Genomic DNA, 25,041 nt, shown 5'->3' on the forward strand with positions numbered 1-25,041 from the left:
GTTCAAGAAGATTGAACAGGGGCAGCTGTCATACCCCAAAATTTGCCCTCTTATAACTGTCTATGTCATTTTTCGAATAATTGATATGGTGCAGTCGGTAAGAATTTAAGGGTAAGAGTGTGCGATCGAGAGGTACCAGGTTCAAACCTCACTTCTAACTTTTTATTTTTTATTTTTATAATGTTTGTTTCTAACCTCTTTTCATTTATTTATTTAGGAAAAATTACAAAAAAATATGGTTTCTTATATTTTTATTTTTTTAAGTTTATATTAATATTAGTTTTAGTTTATAATTGTATAAATTTATTAGGTTTATAGTTTTATTAAATATAAAATAGGGAAAATATAATAGATCCAGCCCACTCCTTACCCTAATTTTCATTATAAATACACAACTAACAATCCTATTTTGGGGAGGCCAACCATTCTAACCCGTGTACATATTCTCTGCCTCCCTTTCCCGTATCAACTATTGATTATCACAAAAGAGAGACCATTTTGTTTCACTAACAATTCACGTTTTTTCATGATAGCGACACTGTAAATATTTCTCCCTACTATTCACACTATACTTCCAATTGTTAACCTACTGGTACATGAGTTTTTTTCTAACACATACAATTCCATGTAGAAAAACTAAGTTCCTCTCTCACTCCACATAACAAAACATCAACCATATTCATAACCCATGGAATTACAAACAACCATTACATCATTGATTAATCTTTTCACCATTTAGTTGCATAAAACAATCATCGCAAAATTCAAACCACAATCCCAACAAAATTCACGCACATGAATTCAGTCATTCTCCGTGCACGCAACCTTGTCTCTGTACATCATTAATCGTCATGGACCTACTGTGTTTTTGCCTTTGTTTGTTGTGTAGAAAAAAAGGAGAAGAAGAATTCACGGAACGGCTCCGACATATACATCATCATCATCATCACCGGCCACAAAGACGAATCCGAAGGAGACCCACCATCAGCGGCCTTCCCTCGTCAGCCGCGCAACTCTCTCTGGAGCCGGCCGCGTGTCAGCGGCATCCTCCTTCCCTCGGTGGAAAGTCCACCGCCGCTCGACTTCTCTTCGCGAAGACCAAAACCGTGACGCTTGCCTCCTTCTCCGATCGCACCCTCCGATGCATAGCCTCCGCGCGACAGCCACGAGGACCACCGCACAGCGGCGAGACCACCGCCGCAGTAAGACCGCCAGCCGCACCCAGCCCCACCGTCAATTGCTCTATCTCGATCCCAATACGCTTCGTACCGAACAACAATCTTCGTCACTATCCCGGCATCGCCTCACTCTTGCTTTTGCGTGTGGTTGATTTCGTGTATTTGTGTTGTCATGAAAAGATGAAAGTGAGATCTGAATTTAATTCTGGGTTGAAGAAAATGGTTGGGGAAGAACATGTTTCTGAAGAAGAAGGGTGTGGGGTTGTGAAACAAAGAAAAAGGAAATTTTGTTTTCTTATAAAATGCCATGAGATAGTTGGATTTACAACAAATGCAAGTGGTTCAGATGGTTAGAGCAATGGTTTGCCAATCAGTGGAGCGCCGGTTCGAACCTTGTGGGAGACAAAACTATTTTTTGCAAAACGTTTGGTTTTGAGTCACCTACAGATCCGGTGCGCAGCCATCTAGGAAATACAGCATGCACTTTCACATCACAACCATAGGATCATACCAAATCTGGATCTGACGCTCCAGGAGGAAGGCATATACCCTGGACCTTCAATAACATCCACACAGGATGATTGCCAGGTTCTTTTTTATAATATATTTATTTATTTACTATCTATTTATTTAGATTAATACATTTAATTCAATTAGTTTATTTTAACTAGGATTAGAATAAATTAGGATTAAAACTAAGATTAGGGGTAGAAGTACAATATTTTCCCGATTATTTTGATTACTCGATTATTCGAGTTAATTAATTTAATTATTGTTAACTATAAAAAATCTTAAAAAACCCTATAAAGGTGTAAGCATTAGGGTTCGCCCAATCCCATTGGTCACTTGGCCGAAATTTTAGGATTTAATTTATTATTCGTTTCGACTAAATCTATTGGTCGCGATGATTAATAATCGATTAATTTAATTAATCAAATCCTATAAATTAAAATAAATTTATTTTGCTAAATGGTTTTAACCATCTTATTGGTTATGATGATTAGCATATTTCCCCTTATCAATTCGTTATTATTTGTAATCGAAACTATCGGTTATGAGGGGTAACGATAAATTAATAAATTAATAATTAAAATACATCAATTTGCTAAAAGTGATAATCGAATCAATCGATTAGAATTGCCAGCAATCCTTTACTAATCTGTTAACTATGGCGATCGAATCTATTGATCGTTGCGGTTAATAGTGCCATATTAAATCAGGGTTGTACGCCCAAAATACATCAAATCACAAACCACGGATTTTCATTTCTTCAATTCTGCGATGTTCAAACTACGATAAGGTAATTCAAAATAACTTCGAACTTCGCATTTCAAAACAACTTCAAAACAAATTCAAATACATTCAATTCAACTCTAAGGCATACAATCCTGTGCCCCGAACTACGTTGACTCTGATTCTCCATAAGGAGATACGTAGGCACTTGGCAACAAGGCGAGTCCCCTTCCTCCATATTCTAATCATGTTCAATTATTTGCCTTAACCCTATTGACTGTCTGTCGTCTTTCTTTATGTTAGTCATAAACCTTCATCTTTGCAATGTTAGCCTTTAGGAAAGGGTTGAGGGTGCCTAACACCTTCCCTCGACCTGAATATAGTATCTTACCCTGATCTCTAAACTGCGTAGGGTTTCCTATTCGCCCTTCAGAATAGGTGGCGACTCTCTAAGTTTAAATTTTAGGCAGGTTGCTACACAGACACCTAGGACAACCGACCACGAGGCACACTCGTGCCCAGTAAACAGCCAGCCCACGCGTCACCAAAATCTCCGCCTCAGAGGATGGAGCCAATTTCGCATAAGGGCACCCCATAAATAGCACTCTTATGATAGAGGGCAAGGTAATCTTTTCTGACCCCAAAATTCTCTCACTTTGTTGTACCTTGTGGAACACACACTTACTTTGGCATCGGAGTGCCTTGCAGATACAACCCCTTTTTTCCCTCTCAACCATTCAGAACTTCAAGCCTTCATTATTGTCAGTCATCTGATCTGCTCGGTAAGATCAGTGGTGCCGTCTGTGGGAATATCCATCTCCCTCGTTCCTCTTCTTGCACTTTCTTGATCCACTCTTGCCTCCTGCAAGAACCAAGAAACCAAAGTTCGAATCAACTTTCACTCATGGCTAGCAATAACGAAGACTCCTCTTCATTAGACGCTACGATACTCACCAAAAACGACATTTCCATCGTCGTACCTCCATCCAGGAACACCGTCCCTCGCGACGGTGCCACTGCATCTCCCTCCCCAAGATATCTCCAAGATGATGCACTCCAGCGTCTCGAGAATACAGACGGGAAGGACAACCACGAAGAGATTCTGGGCAACCCTTTCCTCTCCAAAGGTCAGACTCCCCAAGACCAGACCATGACCGATGTTCTGGCCGCTCTTGCCCAGACCAACGCGCTCATTCAGCAGCAAAACGACAGGATCGGGGCACTCGAGAAAAAACGCCGATCGAAGACTCCCCCCGGTCACAAGCATCGCTCTCAGCGCGACATGGTTCCCAAGAAACTCCCCCGGTCTCCCTCCCCAAGGGAGAACGCGGGTCCATCCTCCAAGAAAGGGTCAAGCGACCATCGCTCCCGACACAGGTCACAGTCTCCTCGACCAAAAAGAAGATCCAGGTCACCCCCGACAAAGCACGACAGTAACCGGAGGCGACACAGGCGGAGTCGGAGCCGCTCTTCCACTCCTTCCGCTAGCGACGACGAAGAAGAGCGCAGAGGCCCTCTATCCCACTCAATCTTGGAAGCGCCCCTACCGGCCGATCTTGAAAAACCCCCGCCGCTAGGTACATACGACGGGACCACCGATCCGGACGAACACATAGAGAACATCGACGCCCTTCTCGACTACAGAGGAGTTCCCGGTGCCATCAAATGTCGTTTGTTCCCTACCACCCTGCGCAAAGGAGCCATGACTTGGTATAAGAGTTTTCTCGATGAGTCCATCACCTCATGGAAAGTTCTTGGGAAACTTTTTCCAGACACTTCACGGCCTCCCGAAGACACCCCAAGTCAGAAGCCTCCTTGGAAGCCATCATCCAAGGAAAAGATGAGTCCTTACAGGCTTATATAGAAATATTCAATAAGGAAGCCATGCAAGTATCCTTAACTGCCCATATGAAGAAATTCTTGCTCGAGTGAGGCCTCCGACCACGCTCAGACTTCGCCAAAGCCGTCGAGATCGAAACACCGGCCACTCTGGACGAGTTCTTCCTCAAAGCCCAGGCATACATACAATATGAGGAAAAGGAGGCCGCTCATGCGGTACGCAACTCCAGGCAGGAAGAAAGCAGTAAAAATGGTCGCCAAGACGATTCCCGTCGGGGAACGGACAAAAAGAAAGACGACAAGGGTCGAGATCCCAAGGACTACAAGGCCCCAGCCGAGAAGTTCCGAGAATACACCTCACTCAACACTTCGAGGGAATGCATCTTAAATGAATGCGCGAACGCCGAATTTCAGACAGGCAAGGTCCGCTTCCCTAAGACCATGCCTGCGCGACCGAACGTGGACAAATCGAAGTTCTCTCGATTCCACAAAGGTCACGGGCATAACACCGAGGACTGAATCCACCTAAAGGATGCCATAGAAATATTAATCAGGGAGGGACACCTGAAGCAATACGCGAAGAAGCAAGAGGCTGCCAAAGAAGCCAAATCGATCACCGAGGAAAAGTCGGCGAAGGATACGCCCGCCATGCAAGTAGCCATGAGCATCACCAGGCCGGAAGACTTTTGCCTCTCTGATTGGGTCAAATCGGCGACCGCCCCCTCTCCTCACAGCTCATGGGAAATGTTCCCCTCCACCATGGTCATATCCGGCGGGGGATTCAGCAAACTCACCGTCGGATCTGTAAAACCAAAATTCGACGAACTACTCTCAGCCAGTTCGAGCAAAGCCGCAGTTCTCAACCAAGCCACAGGCAGCCCATCCTCTATATCTTTCTACAAAGAGGAACTTCCCAGCGGAGCGCCCAACGCGACCATCCCCCTCCTCATCCGGGCTCGGATGGCCAATTTTGACGTGCGACGCATTCTAGTCGATCAAGGGAGTTCAGTAGACATCATGTACTCCCAACTGTTCAAAACACTGCAACTCAACGACAGCCACCTTACCCCCTACGTGGGATCAGACCTACAAGGTTTCAACGGCACCGTGACGAAACCATGGGGGTTCGTCGAGCTCATCGTTTCCATCAGATCGGCGAAAACCGCCAGGGCCATCAAGGTCCAATTCCTGGTCATAGACTGCCCTTCGATCTACCAGTGCATCCTAGGACGCCCAACCTTGGCCGAACTGATCGCGGTCCCCTCGACCGTGCATCTCAAACTCAAATATTACACAACGAAAGGACATGTCGCGACACTCAACGGCGACATCAAAGCAGCCAGAAGGTGCTTCGAAGCCTCTGCCAAAGGCCTGAGTTCGATAAAAATGGCCCCTCAAGACAATGCAGCGACCATTGCCATCTCCGAGCCCAACCTACCAATCCCGCGCATCGACACTATCGACCTAGACAGTTGCTTCCTTAAAGAACCCAAGCAGGGCGCCCACTTGGGGACATCTGAGGAGGGCCTCCGGCCAATCCCAGACGGAGATTTCGAGCTCGTAGCCCTCGGGGAAGATCCGACCAGAGGAGTCAAGATCAGAGCAGACTTACCGGAACTCGCCAAAAGACAACTCAAAGCTTGCCTCCGCGAGAACGCTGACCTATTCGCCTGGAGCGCAGCCGAGATGCCCGGACTCGACCCAGAGGTGGCCTGCCATCACCTGACCATCGACCCCGCTTGCAAGGCCGTCGCCCAGCAGAGGAGAAAGCAATCACCAGAGAAAATGGCCGCGGACGAACTAGCTGTAAAAGACCTCCTAGAGTCCAAATTTATATCGGAGGCCAAATACACCACTTGGCTCTCCAACGTTGTACTTGTTTAAAAATAAAATGGAAAGTGGCGCATGTGCATTGACTACACTGATCTTAATAGGGTTTGCCCAAAAGATGCTTATCATCTGCCCAATATAGACAAACTAGTTGATAACTCCACCGGTTTTAAATTACTATCGTTTATGGATGCATATTCCGGGTATAACCAAATACCCATTTCTAAAACTGACAAAAAAAACACGGCCTTCATGACCGAATCGGGCAACTATTACTACAATGTAATGCCCTTCGGTCTAAAGAACGTCGGCGCAACATATCAACGCATGATGAACAAAGTATTTTAGGCCGAAATTGGCGATATGCTCAAAGTTTACATGGACGACATGATCTTCAAATCCCAAAGGGAAACCGATCATGCCGCCCATCTCAAAAAGGTCTTCGAGCAAACCTGAAAATGCAAAATGAGGTTCAACCCCGAGAAATGTACTTTCGGCGTCCGAGCAGGAAAATTCCTCGGTTTCTACCTAACCGAAAGGGGAATCGAGGCAAATCTGGACAAACGAAGGGCCTTCTCAGACCTACCCACTCCGAACTCGAAGAAATCAATCCAAACGCTAAATGGCATGCTCACGTCTTTGTCCAGGTTCATGGCCAAATCCGCTCAGCATGCCCTGCCCCTATTTAAACTCCTACGAAAGAAAACCGCCTTCGAATGGACGGAGGAATGCGAGCGCGCGCTCTCCCATCTCAAGCAGGCTCTCTCGAGCCCACCAGTCTTATCCCGACCCGAAGCTGGAGAGACCTTGTATCTCTACCTCGCCTTGGCCGCCGAGGCTGTCAGTACACCTTTAGTACGAGAAACCCCGGAGGGCCAGAGACCCATTTACTTCACAAGCAAAGCGCTCCAAGGACCCGAAGTCAGATACCAACAGATCGAAAAAGTCGGGCTCGCACTAGTGACCGCAGCGAGAAGACTCAGACACTACTTCCTGGCCCACACTATAATCGTGCGAACAGAGCAACCCATAAAACAATTGCTAGCACGTCCAGACATGGCCGGGAGGATGCTCCGCTGGTCGCTAGAACTCGTAGAGTTCGACATAAAGTACGAAGAGAGAAAGGCCCTCAAAGCACAGGTCCTAGCAGACTTTGTGGCCGAAATGGCCTTCCCTGAGACAACAAACAACAATGCCTAAAAATGGACCCTGTACGTGGACGGGGCATCAAGCTCATCCGGGAGCGGGGCAGGTATTATCCTAGAAAACGGGGAGGGAACTCTCATGGAGGTATCCCTCTCCCTCTCATTCCCAACATCCAACAATCAGGCCGAATACGAAGCTCTGCTCGCCGGCTTGCGCCTTGCAAATGATCTAGAAGCCGAGGAAATCGAGGTATTCACTGACTCTCAACTTGTCGCGTCCCACATCTCGGGCGAGTATCAGGTCAAAAGCGAGACCCTCGCCGAATACGTAACTCTCGTGCGTGGAAGACTGGCCCGATTCAGAAGCGCCAAAGTAAAACATCTCTCGAGAGAACACAATTCTCGAGCGGATGTCCTGTCAAAACTAGCCAGTACGAGGAAGAAGGTGGGCAAAAAATCCGTGATCCAGGAAATACTGCCAAAACCCAGCACTGAATCCTCGCCCGGGCTAACGCTCGTAAACGCAATCGAGGACGTGTCCTGCTGGATGACCCCCGTATACAACTACTTAACAAGCGACCTTCTGCCCGACGATCCCAAAGAGGCCTCCACAGTCCCGAGGAGAGCCTGCTCCTACGTCTTGATCAAAAATCGACTCTACAGACGAGGATTTTCTATACCCCTCCTCAAATGCATCAACGAGGGCACGATTCCCCACATACTCCGGGAAATACACGAAGGAATCAACTCCCAACACCTAGGAGGGAGATCCCTCGCCCGGAAAGCACTCCGGGCCGGATACTATTGGCCCTCCATGCAGCACGACGCCAAAGAATACGTGAAAAAATGCGACAAATGCCAACGCTTCGGGGACATGCTCCTCGCGCCGCCCAACGAACTCAAGTCTCTGTCGTCCCCCTGGCCATTCGCCTGGTGGGGCATGGACCTCCTCGGCCCATTCGTAACCGGGAGCAATCAAAACAAGTACCTCATAGTCGCAGTCAATTACTTCACCAAATGGATCGAAGCCGAACCACTGGCCAAGATCACATCCCTGAACGTGCTCTGTTTCTACAAAAGGAACATCCTCGCCCGATTCAGCGTACCTTTGGCCATTATCACCGACAATGGTACCTAGTTCACCGACGGGCGCTTTCAAGAGTTCGTCACAAAATTAAGAACCAAACAACACTTCGCGTCGGTTGAACACCCCCAGACGAACGGGAAAGCCGAGGCCGCCAACAGAGTGATCCTGAGGGGCATTAGAAGAAGACTAGACGAGATCAAAAAAGGATGGGTCGAAGAATTACACAGCGTCCTCTGGGCCTATCGCACCACCCCACATTCCACCACCGGGGAGACCCCCTTCCGACTTACATATGGAAAAGAGGTCGTGATCCCCGTCGAAGTACACGTGCCCACCAGGCGCACCGAGGAACCCCTCGAAACAGAAGGCAACCTCGAGGAAATTAGATAAGAGCTCGACCTGGTCGAAGAAATCCGGACGGGAGCCGCACTCCGCGAAGCCTCTCTCAAGCAAAAAACTGCCCTAGACACGATGCAAAGGTCATTAAACGGGAATTCGAGGTGGACAACCTAGTACTCAAAAGAAACCACAAAGACTCCCGAGAGGGCAAACTGGCCGCCAACTGGGAGGGTCCCTATCGCGTCCGAGCAAAGACCGAAAATGGGGCGTATTATCTGGAAAACCTGCAAGGATAAGAACTCGCTCGACCTTGGAACGCTGAAAAGCTCAAACAATATTACAACTAAAACACAGGTGCGGCCCGGGTACACGCTGAGCACCTGAATAAATAAAACAAAAAGACAGAAATCCACTCTCTTAATCGAGCGGACTCCTTGTCCTTCGAGGGGCACGAATACCGAGCACTCCCATCGTAAACAAGTACCATGTCGGCAGAACACCCCGCTCGCGAGGGGACCGTTCACGCCATGAGCCTCGGAACTCAGCACAACGAAATCCGAGACTCACCCCCTGCCAGGCACATGTCCCCGGTAATCGACCACAGTTCCACATACTTGGCGATCAATACGTTACAGTCGAGCAAATCTTCCAAATAAGCAAAATAAAAGACAGATAAACACACGAAAAACACAACATCAGCACTTTATTCATCATTCACGGGAGTTACAAAACACCAAATAAAAAGAAAAGTGCTTCACTCTGCCCGACGGGCAAATTCCTCCAAATGAAGATATTGATACCAATCTTCATCCCACTCAGTCTCAGAGACTTCAGCGTCAGCCACAACCCTCACGCCAGATAGCTGAGCTCGAGCATCCGGGCCCCGGGCCCCTTGAGAACGAGAAGCGGAGCCAGTCGAAACCTTTTTCGCTCTGCGAGAGTTCGAGGTTGAAGAAACCTTTCCTTCCTTAGCGCCATCCATTCCTGCGTAAAGATAAAAAAGAAAGGCCCATGAGACCTCCCTTTATAGAGAAGGAAAAGGAACGGTAGCCCTTGAGAAATAAACAAGCCATTAATGAACTTTGGGAACTGGCGAAACGCCACCCAAGAAATCAGTACGCATGCACACAAATTTCGAGGAAACAGGCGCAGAAAACAAAGGCGTTAAAAAACTAAGTACTTTTAATTAAAACGGGCAAAAAGCCCGGAAATGTGCCCAACTACGGTCACGAAGACCGAGCTGGTAATATGCTTACAGAATCAAAACGGGGGGCATTCCTCCCGGAATAGCTTTACAAAACAAAAGGCTCGCAGGCCCAACACTTAAACACTTAAACATAAAAAACCTTCAAGCACCATCCTCCATATGAACTTCCTCGGCTTCCTGAGTCGCTGGCTCATCCCCAAAGACCAGAGAGACAATCTGGTCACCCTCCACACGATGGTACGGCCCGGTAGCCTCGGTCACCAATTCCACCCCAGGATTCTTCATCTTGAGTTGGGCCACAGTGGAATTATAGGTGTCCTCGGCAGCAGCGATACAATCACCCCCAAGACTCGAATGTACTGAATTAAGTCTGCCCGGATCGAGAGGGCCCTCTCTTCCTCCGTCTCGTCCTAAGCAGGGGCCTGAGACCGACGAAGAGAAGCCTCCTTCACCGAGGAAGACAACATCGTTCCATACAGAGTCCGAGAAAGCAAAGTGTACTGACCCTGCGCGTCCACCAGAGCATCCTCCTTCGCCATCAGACGTGCTTTCACGGTCGCCAACTCCTCGCTCTGCTCTTTCAGCATCTGGTCCCGCTCCGCAAGAGCAACCGTCTTCACCTTAACGGTCTCCTCGAGCATCCTCGCCGCTTCCGCAGACAGAGGTGCCGAACGGACATAAAGGGTAGCCAGCTCGAGGATCCGAACCAGAGCCGAAGCATCCTGCACCAGAAACCTTTGCCGAACAGAAGGCTCCAAACCTTCGATGTGGAGAGACTCCACACGAGGAATGGTCAAAGAAGGCCCTCCCTCAAAGAACCGGGGCTGAAGAAAGCACAAAGGGATGGTAAAGATATTGTCAGCCTCCTCCTGATTCAGATCCACGGCCTCGACCCTCTGCCATTTTTGACGGATCAGTGCGTCTGGATCCGGCTGCTGGCGAAGAGGGGAAGGAAGCACCGTGACCGGCCTCAGGGATTCGTCCTGGTCAGAAGCCCGCAACGGGGAACCAACAGCAGCTGGGGAAGAAGAGGAAGTGCTTGAGCCCGTCGCTGGAGACCTCTGCACAGCAGCCAACCTAGGGCCAGCACTCTTCTTGACAATCCCCTTGGCCTTGGTCGCCTGTCTGAGCATCCGGTCATGGTGCGCCCGATCCATCGACTCTGCAAAGATGAATAAAAACATGAGGATCAGTCTGTCATAAGACCACTACCAAAAGCTACAAACAACAAAATAACAAGTTAAAATAAAAAAACATAAGGGGGAGGGGCAGATACCCAGATAGGCAAATGCGCCCTCATCAGTCCCACTAGCCAGGAGTTCCTTTATACTAATCACGCCCGGTTCCCTAACGATCTCCCCATCTTCGTCCACAACAGGCTTTCCCCAACGGTCCACCTTGGCGACCGCAGGAAGGCCCTACATGAAGTTTTGAAGGAGAGCATAGTCCCCCCATGCATCCTCATCCAAATCCGAAAGTTTGGTAATATACTGGTCAGTGCCGTACTCAAACTGATCCCGAGACCAGAAAAATCTAAACTTATGTCTCCGAGTGGTGACTGGCTCCCCAATATCGTTGAGCACCGGACGACCATTGACGTCCACGGTCGGAACCCTAGCAAAGACAATGTCGCAGGCCTCCCGAGACTGAGGACGGATGAGGAAGAAGCGGGGCTTATAACCCTTCAGGGAATCCGAGTAAGACTTGAAGATTTTCTTTGACTGCTTCAAAGACACCCATCCAAAGTGACCGTCCCTCACCGTGCGTTGCACACAGAATATATAAAAGAACAAAGGGATGGTCGCCCCTATCTTCAGTTGAGAGCAGACCAGCTCGAACGCCCGGATGAAAGCGATCGAATTAGGATGAAGCTGTGCAGGGGCCACCTCCAAGTGGTTAAGAACGGTCATCTGAAACTCTGAAAAAGGCACGCGGAACCCCATCTCCCGGAAGACGACCTCGTACATGGGGAGCAGATTGGGGATATATACGTCACAGATACGATCCCCTTCGGCCGGGATAAGAATCGACCACCCATTCCTGGAGGTATCCCCGGAAGGATCCACGTAACCCCCAACCTCCGTGAAGATATCCGAGTCATCTTCCAGAAAATAACTCTCGATGTCAAGCGCTTCCCGGACCACCCAGACCGACAGGGGCACCTCATGCCAGGCCGGGGGAGTAGAGGACGACGAACCTGAGGCTGACGGACATCCCACTTCGGTATTTCACCTGAAACACAGGGGAGAACAGTGAATTCGACAGTTAAATCAAATCCACCCTTCCACCACAGTTCAGAGTGAAAGGGCGCACCAACAGTCCAAAGACCGAATGGCCCGCGACCTTGCCCCTATCCAGAAAAACGGAATCCGAGTAAAAGTAAGACACACGCTACGCCATAACGGCCTATTCTCCTAGAAAAAACACTAAAAACACAGTCACAGTTGATCAATACTCCCAAACCGCCATCAACAGGCTAGACGGTACCCTCAAGCAAAAAGCTCAACCGTACACCGCCGTAAGCGACGGAGAAATCCTCCATCTCCGCCACCTACCGATAGTTTCACCCTATATCTTCACCAAAAATCATCCCTAAAAAAACCTACCCTAACCACATGCAATCGATTCCTAACAAACATCAAAGCATGAAAAGCCATAAAACAAAGTCAAAACGAACTTACAAGTAAGGTTTTCGTGGATAAAATGAAGAACAAAAAGGAGATCACCACAGCAAAACTCTCGGTCGGCAGCAGAGAAGAGAAAATGAAGTGAAGGAATTTGAAAAATTTGCGGAAAATGGCAAACCCTGATATTTATAGGCTGTTGAGGGTGTCACATGCGCCACACGTGCAACACTGTGAAACGACATGGCCATCATTAACCCTAGCAGCCTAGGTATATGGTAGCCATCATTTCGCATTAAATGCGACACGCCCCCCAACTAACTTCTCCAAAACGGTACGCTTCCTGACTCTCGGCCTAACCCTTCCTCTCCCCGGAAGCTTCAGGACTATCCCCCTCGGATGTCCTGGGCACGCGTCCCCTGCAGATCCCCCGGATCAACTTCCTCTAAAGTCGTCACTCCAACGAGCAGAAGCAACGACTTGGGGGCTCCTGTTCTGAGCCGACCCAATAAATCTAATTGGGCCAATCCAACCTTCGGCCCAAGGCGCTTTGGACCACGCGTGGCAGCCTCCTCCAGACCGCTCCGGGTAGACGCCTAGGACAACCGACCACGAGGCACACTCGTGCCCGATAAACAGCCAGCCCACGCGTCACCAAAATCTCCGCCTCAGAGGACGGAGCCAATTTCGCATAAGGGCACCCCCATAAATAGCCCTCTTATGATAGAGGGCAAGGTAATCTTTTCCGACCCCAAAATTCTCTCACTTTGTTGTACCTTGTGGAACACACACTTACTTTGGCATCGGAGTGCCTTGCAGGTACAACCCGTTTTTTCCCTCTCAACCGTTCGGAACTTCAAGCCTTCATTGTTGTCGGCCATCTGATCTACTCGGTAAAATCAATAGTGCATACCAGTCATCGAAGAAAATGCGAGTATTAAGTTTTTTAATTTTTATGAATTATTAAAAAGGTTTTTAATAGATTTAAAAAAAAGGAGTAATTGATAAATTTTTATTCTTAATAAAATAGTTGAAATGGGTAATATTGAGAATTTATTAATATTTTTTTATGAAAGTTAATACTTTTAATCTTAGTTAAATTGTTGATTATTTGTTCTCTAGTACTATTCTACTTAATAAAATGCTGTCATCTAAAACCAAATTGCTAGGTGTTAATTTGTTTATATTTATTTTTGGTCATTTGTGTTGGGTGTTAATTTAAATTAACATATATGAGAATGCTATTTATTCTCTTAGCTTTTAGATGAGTTGCAAAGATCATCTAAACTCAACTTTTAGTATGATCTAAACATGCTAAATTTTAAATGAGAGCATAGATCGAATCTGGTTAAACTTTTTTAGTGAGAAAATCTTGTTTAATTTTAAAAGTAATCAGATAAAATATTTTAACAACACTTGCAATTTTTCTATTCATTAATAGAGACTTGCACGTGATATCACATTGGACAAAGCAGCATACAGAAAATGCAGGCACTGCTCAAAATCGGTGCTAATGATCCTTACAGCAAAAGATAGCGTGGAATGGATAATGTCTTCTATTTTACTACTAGTATTTTCTTTTTCACCAAATGAAAACTAATTCACTTAAAAAAAAAATGAAAATGATAAATGTTACTATTACCAATACAACACAGCAGTTTGAATTAAAAGTAAATTCAATGTATTCGTTCCTTCGAGCATTTTTAATGGCAGAATCTAATAATATGTTTAGGTTAATATTCTCTTTATTTCTTATTCGTTTAATGTGATATATATATATATATATATATATATATATATATATATATATATATATATATATATATATATATATATATAAAGATGGATCATTTACTCAATAGATTAAAATAATTTATTCTTATAATAAAGGAGGGATGAAGTAAGTTAGAAATGAGCAAATTTGAATTGAATGAAGTATCGGTTGGGATGTTCGATATAAACATTCCATATGGATTAACTGTTAGAATAGTTTTGGACAAAATTTTGAATTGTCCAATCGATTGATTCAATGCAAGCATTTTCTATAACAATTGTGACAATGTATTAGTGAATGACAACGTCTATGTATCAATTATTTCTATTTTGACCATTTGCAATTGATTATTAAGTGCTCTCACTTGAAGGGCATAAGGTCCCAATCGATTGCAACATTTATTTTGTTCCAAGAATCTTTTCATTCATATGCAAATCTCTAACCTATAAATAGAGGCATCTATCTTCATATGTTCACATTCAGAAACGTGAGCTTTCTATCTCGCTCCTCACTTTTTCTCTCTAAAATATTTTACACTTTCTCTCACTCTAATTTAGCTGTAGCACTTCGAGAAAGTTTTTGTGTTTGGTGAGGAATTTGTATTCTAGAAAAGGGTGTCATTGTAAATTCACCAAGGAGTATTTTTCTCTTGGTTTAGGAATATAGCTGATGGTGTTCTCTTAGTTAACGAGGTTTTGGATATGGCTAAGAGGGAGAAGAGGAGTTGCGTAGTGTCATACCCCAAATTTGTCCTACTCTTTTAACTTCAACTGGCTTAGACTTTTCATATCATATGCATCATCTTTCCATTAGAACATTAACTCGCTCACGCATTCATTAATCAATAATTTGGCAAGGGATCAAGGGTCGTAAAAAGACTTTTAGAGTTTCACTTGGCTTGGGGATTCTCCGCTTTAAAGGCTTGTTCTCATATCAGTTCTCAAGAATTGTGGTTTAAGGGCCTAGGAGTGAGAGTGGTGTGCATTTGGATCACTATGAATTCTTATTGGACAAAGGTGCATTAAATAAGAGTTTCGACTTTGGTTAAAGTCAATCTTGAGGAGCTAACTTTCTGGCCAAAGTCATCCTTGATTTTTCTTATTAATTTTGCATTTTTATCTCATGCTATTGGATTCAAGTTGCAAATTAGGATCATTGGAAATTCAATGGAAAGAAACTGAAAAAAATAACTTTAGCTAGCATGCCAAATTTGAAGCACGTGAAGCACATATCCATTTCAGACTATCACACAACCAGCCTTGGAAATTTGTGCACAGCGAGTATTTCAAGTGTCCAAGATTGTTATATAACGTACTCACTTCACCGAGATCCTGGACATTTTGAAGTGCTTGTGATAGAATATTGCAAATTCAAACAAACGGTTACATTCGAAGTGGCATCAAGACAAATATTTTCACTTTTGATCAATTTACAAGGTCGCTAGCTGAGAGTTAACGCACAAGGAAAGAGTAGTGGTCCTAAGTATAAAATTACAGAAGGGAGATTAATGCCGAAAAAGAGCTATAATATCATTTGGCTCTTGGTTTCAAATCCCAATTGGTGCTTCTGGCTTGACTTGTTATTCACGGATAAACAACCTCACTCGAGGACTCCATCTACATACAGACTCATCCGCCTCAGGCATTGCCATTAGAAGCGGTTACGACGCACAACTCGTCGGTCCCAAAACCTGCGGAAACAGCAAAGCTAAGTCAAGGAAAATACAGAAAATCCAAAATACCGTTTTGAAAAGCAACACAGCAAATCTCTAACAGATCCTTTTTTTCTAAACCACATTTCAATAAATACAAAGCTCACCATTAAACCCTTCAAGCCATGTTCAAAACCAACACATCCTCACATATGTATCATACAGGCTAAGCTACCCATAACAGCAACTATTAACTAGCATCAACCTAAAAATTCCTTTTAACCATTTAGCTAACACATTCAGAATAATTTAACCGCGACATAGCAGTCCAACTCAAAATACCTGCAGCAGCCGTACCTTGCTCCATCACACATTTGTTTGAGGTCACCCCTACAGCATACACACATACATATCACTCTGCACACATACATATCACTCTGTGACATATGGCCCCATCAAATTACAGTCCATACTATTCCGCTGCCCTGCACATAGCGCCACATCAGTTCAACATTTCATATATACCAAATCAAACTCATCCAATTTGACTCATCACCATACTACAAACTAACCTATCTTATTCCTAACATACTCAACCATAACTCAGTTCAGATCCCCTTAACCCTTGCCAAACCAAACACAATGCTAAACCAAACTCACACCATTCCAAACTAAGACACTGCCACACATGTTCATATAAAAGCCCTTTAACTAAGTTAATTAACCATCACACAGTACAAGCCTACAAAACCAAATACATACACACATTAACACACACCATTGTTAAAACCATGCACTAGAATCAACCCTGCCATCAAATTCTTACCCGCCATTTTCAAAAGCATACAAACCCTCGCTTCCCATTAAACCATGTACCGGTCCTGCATCGTACAAAAACAACCAGCCACTGCATATATTATACAAAAACAACCAGCCACTGCATACATTACTACATTCGTGAACCGTTTCAAACAAACAAACATTAGTCATGCTGTGTTCAAACTTACCACTTGCATCATACCAAACAGCCCTGCTATACCAAAACTGCTATTGCACCAAGCCAAAAGTCTCGCCGTGAACAAAAAGGTATCCTCGCAGCATTCAAACCGCAGACCTAACCACAAATAAAACCCCACATCAGTCTGCATACAAGCATGAGAAATAGAACCATTCCAAATAAACCAAAACAATACAAAAATCCCTCGACTAATCCCTGCATACGAGCACTCAGTAACCTTACATAAACCTTTCAAACCAAAACTAATTTCCAACTCAGCTCTCATAACAGAATTAACAAACTTTTCCTAACCATAACTAACTCTCTCAATACCTAACTAACGGTCATAACAGTTTGTAACAGAATTCCAGCTCATCAAAAAACAGAAATAACAAACCTCATAACTGTCAAAACAGAATCATCACCTTCAGTCTCCTCCATCCAATTTCCTAACTAACTCTTCAATCCAAGGGTTCACAAAGCTTCTCAATTCCTAACTAATTTCTCAACCTCTCAATCTATATAAACAGAACATCACCTCCAATCTCAGTTTACACGCTCATTCTCCACCATAATCCACTCATTCATACACCATAACCTTCAACCTATCACTCTTCATCCCTCACCTCTCAATCTCTCTCTCCACCATTGTCACACTTCACATCACCGTCTTCTTCTTCTAACCACTCTCCCTCAATTCAAACATTCTCTACTCAATCCTTACCACCATTAGAGCACAATCACGAGCTTTCCTTGGAGTTCCATCCTTGAACTCTGAGCGAAGGTGTGCTGAACCTAACCTCCACTCATCTTCATAGTCTTCCTCACACTCTTCCATCTTCATTCAATTCATCACTCTCCCCACACCTTCAATCAACAATCTCACATACTCTCTGATTATCTCTCACGCCTCACAGCAACTTCAGCATCACCGAAAAGAATCAAGAAAACAGAAGAAGAAGAAGAGGATCGAAGGAATTAGAGGACGGAGAAGAATCAAGAACAAGTTACCTAGGGTTCGTCGTCGCCGTCTTCGTATTTGCTTAAAGCTAAGTTTCTTCTTCAAGACTCCGCGTTTATTTCGCGTCGAGCTACTGGTCTTCCGTTACCGTCATCGGCGTTGAAGAGTCACCGAAACTGCTCCGGTCGGTAAGCCTAAAACCTCTTTAATCTTCTTTGTTTACGGTGTTGTTTGAGCTTCATGTAACAATAATTGAAGGAATTTAGGTTCAATTTATGTTCGATTTCGGGTTTGGGGAAGTTAGGGTTTTTCACCGGTTGCTTCCGATCCATGCGTTAGGCTTGTTCATAGGGGAAATTGAGGATGGATTTAGGTTCAGAGAGTAGTTCTATGCGGGTTTTATATGGGGAAGTTTTGGTTCCAGGGTGTTCTGACGATGGCTTGGTGGTGATGATGCGGCGGAGCTCTCGCCGGAAATCGCATACGAGAGAGAGCATTGGAGGAGAGTTGAGTCTGAAATGAGATCTCAAAGGTCACACACATGTAGCCCCAAAACGCACCATTTTAATCAATTTTCTTTTTTAATTTCTTTTTTACTTTAATTCTGAAATAAAAATCTGAATAACTGGTAAGCTAAATTGGATCAAGAAACATTCCATTGGGCTTGAACGAATTTGTTGTTCACACCTCCTCCATAGGCCCGATCTCATCACCATTTCCTTTTTTGACACAAAAATCTAACAATAAAACAAATCTGATGGGCCAAGTTCTGCCATGGGCCCTGCACCCCATTTACTTGCACCACCATTTTAGGTTCACACCCCCTGGATCCATATGTTTTTCTCCTTTATATTTTGTAGTTTTTCTTATTTTTAGGCAAAAGAGATCCATATAAAAACTCATAAAAATAGTAGTATTTTTTAGGTTAATTTTGTATTAGTACTTGAATTGCTTCTTTTATTCTTTTGTATCATTTCCATGTTTTTTGGTATAATTATTGTGTGATTTTGTTGCTTGCTTGTGGCCATATTTTTGGCCTATTTTGTAGACATCCAAATAACTTTAGACTTAGATTAGAATAACTCTAGTCTTAGAAATTAGGCTAGTCCCCCTTTTCCATTCCTTTTTTTACAACACTAAAACACCTAATAACTATCAAAATAAAACCCCTTTAAAAAATACAAAGAAAACACTTAAAAAACATTAATAAAAAAGTGAAAATCATTAAATAGGGAATGGAAGCTTGAATTTCCCTTGCTTAAGGGAATCATTCGAGTGCTTGGATCTCCCTTGCTTAAGCGAACCATTCGAGCATAAGTTCCCAATTTCTAAAAAACACCAACCAAAGAGTAAGTCGAGTTTCCCTTGCTTAAGGGATTTCCTCGAAACACTCAAAATCTCTCTTTCATCTCTTTTCTTAAGGGCAATGTTATTTCCGTTCGTACGCATCGTAGGTCGTCCCTTATGCAAGAGCGCGAACGTTAACTCCGCCCAATTAAAAAACACAAAAACAAACAGAAAATCTTAAGCCGAGCTACGGTAACTCTGATTCCTGAAAAGGATACGTAAGTAGCGGGGTAGGGCCCGTGCGAGTACAATTTTTATTTTCCCTACATTTTGCATTCATTCGCATGTAGACATAGACATAGTACACACCCTTTAGATAGAAACAAACATAGGCGGATACCATCGAGTACGATGGGCGCGAGGGGTGCTAATACCTTCCCCTTGCGTAACCGACTCCCGTACCTAGATTCTCTGGTCGCAAGACCTGTTCTTACCCTTTGTTAGGTTTTCTGATATTCCTTTCCCTTATGGGATAAATATATTAGTGGCGACTCTGTTCATTTTTCGCGAGCATGCGACACGTAGTCTTGAAAGTAGATTTTGAGAAAGCGTATGATTACGTTAGTTGGAACTTTTTGAGGTTCATTTTCCACAAAATAGGGTTTGGGGAAAGATGGATAAGGTGGATGGAAGGAAGTGTTATCTCGAGTTCCATGTCTGTCATAATAAACGGGAGTACCACCAAAGATTTTAAGATTGAGCGAGGTCTTCGCCACGGGGATCCGTTGTCCCCTTTTCTTTTTGTTTTGGTCATGGAGGCTTTAACGGCTCTTGTTAAAAAATTTGTTGAGTTGGGCGATTTTAAGCGGTTCAAGCATAATGAAGAAGAGGAAGTTAACTTATTGCAATTCGTGGACGATATGAATTTAGTAGCGGATGGCAGTTGTGAAAATCTATGGAGCATGAAGGCCACTCTTAGAGGTTTTGAAATGATGACATGTCTGAAGATAAATTTCCATAAGAGTATGATTTACGGTTTGAATGTTGGTGATTGATTTTTAGAGGCAGCATCGGATTTTCTGTCATTGTTTACGGTGATTTCCGGTAAACAACCGCTAGTCCTCCAAACTATAAAATATACTTTGGTTACTCGCAGGATCGACTAGATTGATCCTAGGACATAGTCAAACAAATGTCTTTTGAAATGATTCGATTCATGTTTGCCTGTTTTGACTTCGAGAAAACTTGTTTTGTGATTCGATCTTATGAATGTTCACTTGAAACAATACTGGTTATACGAGTTAATATAATTTTTCGAAGAAACATAAATAAAAGCATGTAAATTGCAGAAAAAGTAAAGTGCAGAAATATAACATGCAATGATGTAAAATGCAGGAATGTAAAGTGCTTCAAAGTGAAAGTTTAGACGCAATGAAAGAAATGCAGGAATATAAATAATGGAAAGTAAATGAAAGCAGTAATAATGAAAAGATACTTGAATAAAGGAAAATACAAATGTATTTAAATTGATGTTGGTGTCATACGTACATTTCTCAGCGAACTCGTTCTCTAAACACTTGATACTTGAGAGATTTGTGAGTAATTTGTACAAAATGAACACCCGGAATCCTAACATTAAGACCCTTATTTATACTAAATTCGACCCTAACGGTCCTACACTAATCTGATGCCACGTTGCCCACAAGAATCCCTGGGATGCCATCTGTCTTTGTGCAGTTACACAAACTACTTCGAAATTCAAATCCTCCCGCCTGAATCCTCTTTCGACGCATGGCAACGTGATCAGAATTGAGAATGCTACGAAAACACGTTAAGCTTCAGTACTTTATATATTTCGCAAAAACGTTTAAGTCTTTTAAAAATAATCCTCTTCGAATTAGCTCCATGTTTAACCATCTTTACTCCAACTCAAACCAACATTCTCGAAACTTGGCCATCAATAGCCATTTTTAATCTCAGAAATGGTCATCAGTAACCATCTTCCTTCGAATTGTAACTCTTCAAAGGATATTCTTTCTAAACGAAATCTTCAGCCAACAAATTGCCCCCAATAAATGCCTGTTTCGAAAAACAAGAGAAATAGGCGTTTTTTGTTATAATGAGATTTCATTTTACTCACTTCTGAGAGTTCCAAGACAACTGACTAACGTCATAATCATTTATGGCTCCACTTTCAAAACGTCTTGTCATTTTCAAAGATGTCCTCTCAGAACTTACATTCCCACGTTCTGTCATTACCTCATGATCATTACTCCTATATACTAGGAGTAAGGCTAATAATTATTCGACCGCCGTTGGATTAAATCAACATCTGCCGCGTGTCTTTGACTTTTACCCAAAAGATTTGAAAGGGTTTCCGTTAAACCTTTAAATACTTAAACTTCTACCCTCGCATAACTTCCACTTCTATTTTCTTTACCCTCAACACAGAAAAGAAAAATTCTCTTTGGCCTCGTTTAACCTATTCCTCAAATCAAATTCACCCATGGCGTCTTCTTCAAATGCTCTTCAACCCATTCAGAAACTTCAAAATCCTACGCAGATAAAGAATCAAGCACATATTCCAGACCCAAATGACGTAGAGGCGCGCGCTATCTACGCTTCTCAGGTAATCATCCCTTTTGAACTTTCTGAAAAAACTCATGCTTTCATGGGTCCTTTACCAGGAGGAAACAACCCCTCTTTGAGTAAATTCTTCCCTACTTATTATAAGACTAGACCTTTAGTTAGCAAAATTAAGATAGATGAAGAATGTCGTCCAGTCCTAGCTGATCCTGATAACACAACAGAGACCTCAACTGAAACTTCTTTGGTTTTGGATAAAATTAGGTTAAACTATGTAACCAACTTTGTGAAAGTCTTTAGGTCAATCCCTTTAGCAAAAGATCCTGAACTGTATTACTCTTGGCTAGCGAAGGTGGAAAAACAAAAGGCTTCTTTCTGGGAACAATTAGGGATTTATGACCTAATCCAGTTATCCAAAACAGGCTTAGAATATAACCAAACCATGTTAGTAGCGTCAGTTTACTTCTGGGATGCTTCTCACAATACCTTCCACCTTCCATGCGGGATGGTTACCCCTACCCTCTTCGATGTAGCTGCTATCACAGGGCTTCGACCAACTGGAGAAACCTTTGACCCCAATTTCATGGACACTGACACCATTCAATTTAACGAAGCAACGGTCACTTATACTGCCTTCATCCAACAATATCACAACGAAACGGACCCAGACGTTTCTGACGAAGAACACATAGCATTTCTAGCACTTTGGCTCTCGAGATGCGTCTTTTGCTCTAGGTCCATACAAGTAGCAAAAAGATATATTTGCATGGCCAACCAGTTAAATGCTGGGAAGAAATTAAACTTAGGCCAGTTAATTCTAGGATTTCTTTATGAGAATCTTGGTGAAGCAACGGACCTTGTTAAGAACTACAAAACAGGATCTCTTCTTTTCGCTGGTCCTTTCTGGTTGTTGCAACTATGGCTTAATGCCACTTTTGAGGCTCACCTCCCATATAAAGGTGTTGTGGATGAAGGAAGTGCAGCTGTAAAGAATCGAACAATGGAAGGAACCAGATTAGCTTACCTAACTCCAAAGGAAGAAACTGGCAAACTTCGTGAAACCTTCCTGGCATTCATAATGATGTTCGCTAAACGTTATCAATTCACTCCCTCGATGGCTCCATTCGTACAACGTAAGGTGGGTCCCGAATGGTTTACTCGAGAATTTCCAGCAACTTCTCCTGATCAACAAGCTGAATCTATGACTATCTGGGAAGCTTTCCTCACTCCAAAGTTGTTATATCACAGACTTCGATTTTCAAAAAGTCATTGTTGTCTCCTTTGCTATCAACCAAATCTGGTTTCAAGACAATTTGGGTTGGTTCAACTCAAACCAAAGTGTTTGTATGACAAAAGGAATCACATGTGTCTACACACTTCGCATCTGGAAGAAGATGAATATGAATCAAAAATCTCCAAATATGTTGGCATCACCACTTTGTCTCCCGTTTCTTTCGAGCCTGTTTTTTACTCTACCATAGATTTTCATCAATGGTGGACAGAATATTATTCTACACAAATCTTCGATGTTGAAAGCCTTACTCGGGAACTAACTGAAGCTTTTGTTGATGTGCAGGAGAATTTCCATAAAGGTACTTCGACTCATATTAAAGAAATCCAAGCATTTCAAAAGTTCTTTGAAACTATCTACAGGCCTGATGACCTTAGTCGGACTGTTCGTGAAGCTGCGGTCACTTTACGTGAAAAGTTTTCTGCTAAACTGGATAAGTTGAAATTGCCTACGTCTGTTCGACCTGAACTACGTTATAAAGTGGCTTTTGAACTTCATCCTCCAAAATTTCCTCCACTTCCTAGTGCTGATTTTGGGGTGGCCTTAAGCCCTCCTTTTCCATACTGGTTTGTGTGTGGGAATCTCATAAAAATTCTTCAGGAAGAATCTAAAAAATGTGCTGAACGAGTGGTCCCGACTAAGCATACCTTGGATACTTTCAAAGGACATCTTCATATAGGTCTTGAGCACGTTCGCGTCTTGACTCCAATACCCAAAGGTTGGGGTTTAGACAATCTTTCGACTAACTTTTCCTTTTTCATTGAAATACTGATTTATATTTTGTTCACAGCTGTTACTCGAAAGAAACAAATCAAGGAAGCCCCTGTACAGAAGGTTTCTGGAACTTCGAGGAATACCAAGGCGAGTGGGAGTGATTCTGTCGCCACTGACAAGAAACCCACGGTACATGGATACCTTATATTTTAGCTTGTGAAATTTAATGAATATTACTCACTTGGTTTTAATATGTACTTCAGAGCTCGAAACCTCCAGCGTCTTCGAAGCGAAAAGTTCCTCAAACAGCTGTTTCAGATGACGAAGATAAATCTCCTCCTCGTACTAGACAAGCAATAAAGAAAAGACAGAAAGCTGCCACCCCTTCAGCCAAAGGAAAGGGATCTGGGACTTCGAAGCTCACTTCTTCGAGTGACAAGGTATCTTCTGAGGACTCACCCTTGAAGGCTGCTAGTACTATCCCCATTGTGGAGAGTCATAACTCCAGTCCAGACAACATTCCAACCAAGGTATTTGGGTTTCACAATTTAATCATTTATTTACACTCTAATTCTAATGATTAAGTTCACATTTTACCTTGTAAATGTAGGACGATGCTGGTACCCGCTACTTCTGATCTCAAAGCCTCAAGTTTAAACATTGACCTTGACAACCTTCGAGGTAAATGTCCGCTCTTTCGAATGACAGATGAACTTTCTCCCTTTTTTTTATCAATTCCAACTGTTCAACACAGGTGTTTCTCGACACAAATCTCTTGTGCTTTCTCCAGTTCTCGAAGACACTCAGCCCCTTGCAACTATCATTCCAACTGTGCCTGCTGAAGAAAGCCATTCAAATGATGAATCTCCACCCATTCATCAAGATGAAAATGTGGAAGAGAACCCACAATGTTCGAATAGTGGTAACGCAACTGGACAACCAACTGGCAGCGAAGACACTATATCTGAACAAGATGCTGCAGAAGAAACTTCCAAACTGCCTACACCTGGTTCTCATGAAACTTCGAACCTTGGGACAACAGTCACTCCTGTGACTACTTCGAAGCAGGCCCCTGCGATGCTTACTCCCTCAGAACTAGAGCAACTCAAGAAAACTGATCCTGTGAACTTCCTCAAGACCATGATGAATGTTGATAGTGCTTCGCCCCTTGGGCTTGGAACCCCTTCTAATGTCTTGGCAGGTGCCGGTGACAAGGATGATATTCCTAAACTCCTTCGTCAGATAAGGGAGAGGTTCTTTGAAACCAACCTCGTCGAGGCTCTCAGCAAGGATTCCAC

General features: G+C 43.6%; 1 long non-coding RNA gene across 6 annotated transcripts; it reads right to left on the bottom strand.

Moving 5' to 3' along the window:
* Positions 1–15,594: 15,594 nt before the first annotated feature.
* Positions 15,595–18,426, bottom strand: LOC131634574 (uncharacterized). Of its 6 annotated transcripts, none has more exons than XR_009293573.1 (5): positions 17,916–18,423; positions 16,915–17,021; positions 16,734–16,788; positions 16,250–16,392; positions 15,595–15,946 (listed from the first exon to the last, which is right to left on the bottom strand). It is a non-coding gene; the product is annotated as an uncharacterized LOC131634574 (long non-coding RNA). The 6 variants fall into 6 exon arrangements; XR_009293575.1 differs by having other exon boundaries at positions 16,734–16,814; XR_009293572.1 differs by having other exon boundaries at positions 16,734–17,021.
* Positions 18,427–25,041: the final 6,615 nt, after the last annotated feature.

This window comes from Vicia villosa, unplaced genomic scaffold (genome assembly GCF_029867415.1).
Source record: "Vicia villosa cultivar HV-30 ecotype Madison, WI unplaced genomic scaffold, Vvil1.0 ctg.001316F_1_1, whole genome shotgun sequence".
In the NCBI taxonomy this organism is placed as follows: Eukaryota; Viridiplantae; Streptophyta; class Magnoliopsida; order Fabales; family Fabaceae; genus Vicia; species Vicia villosa.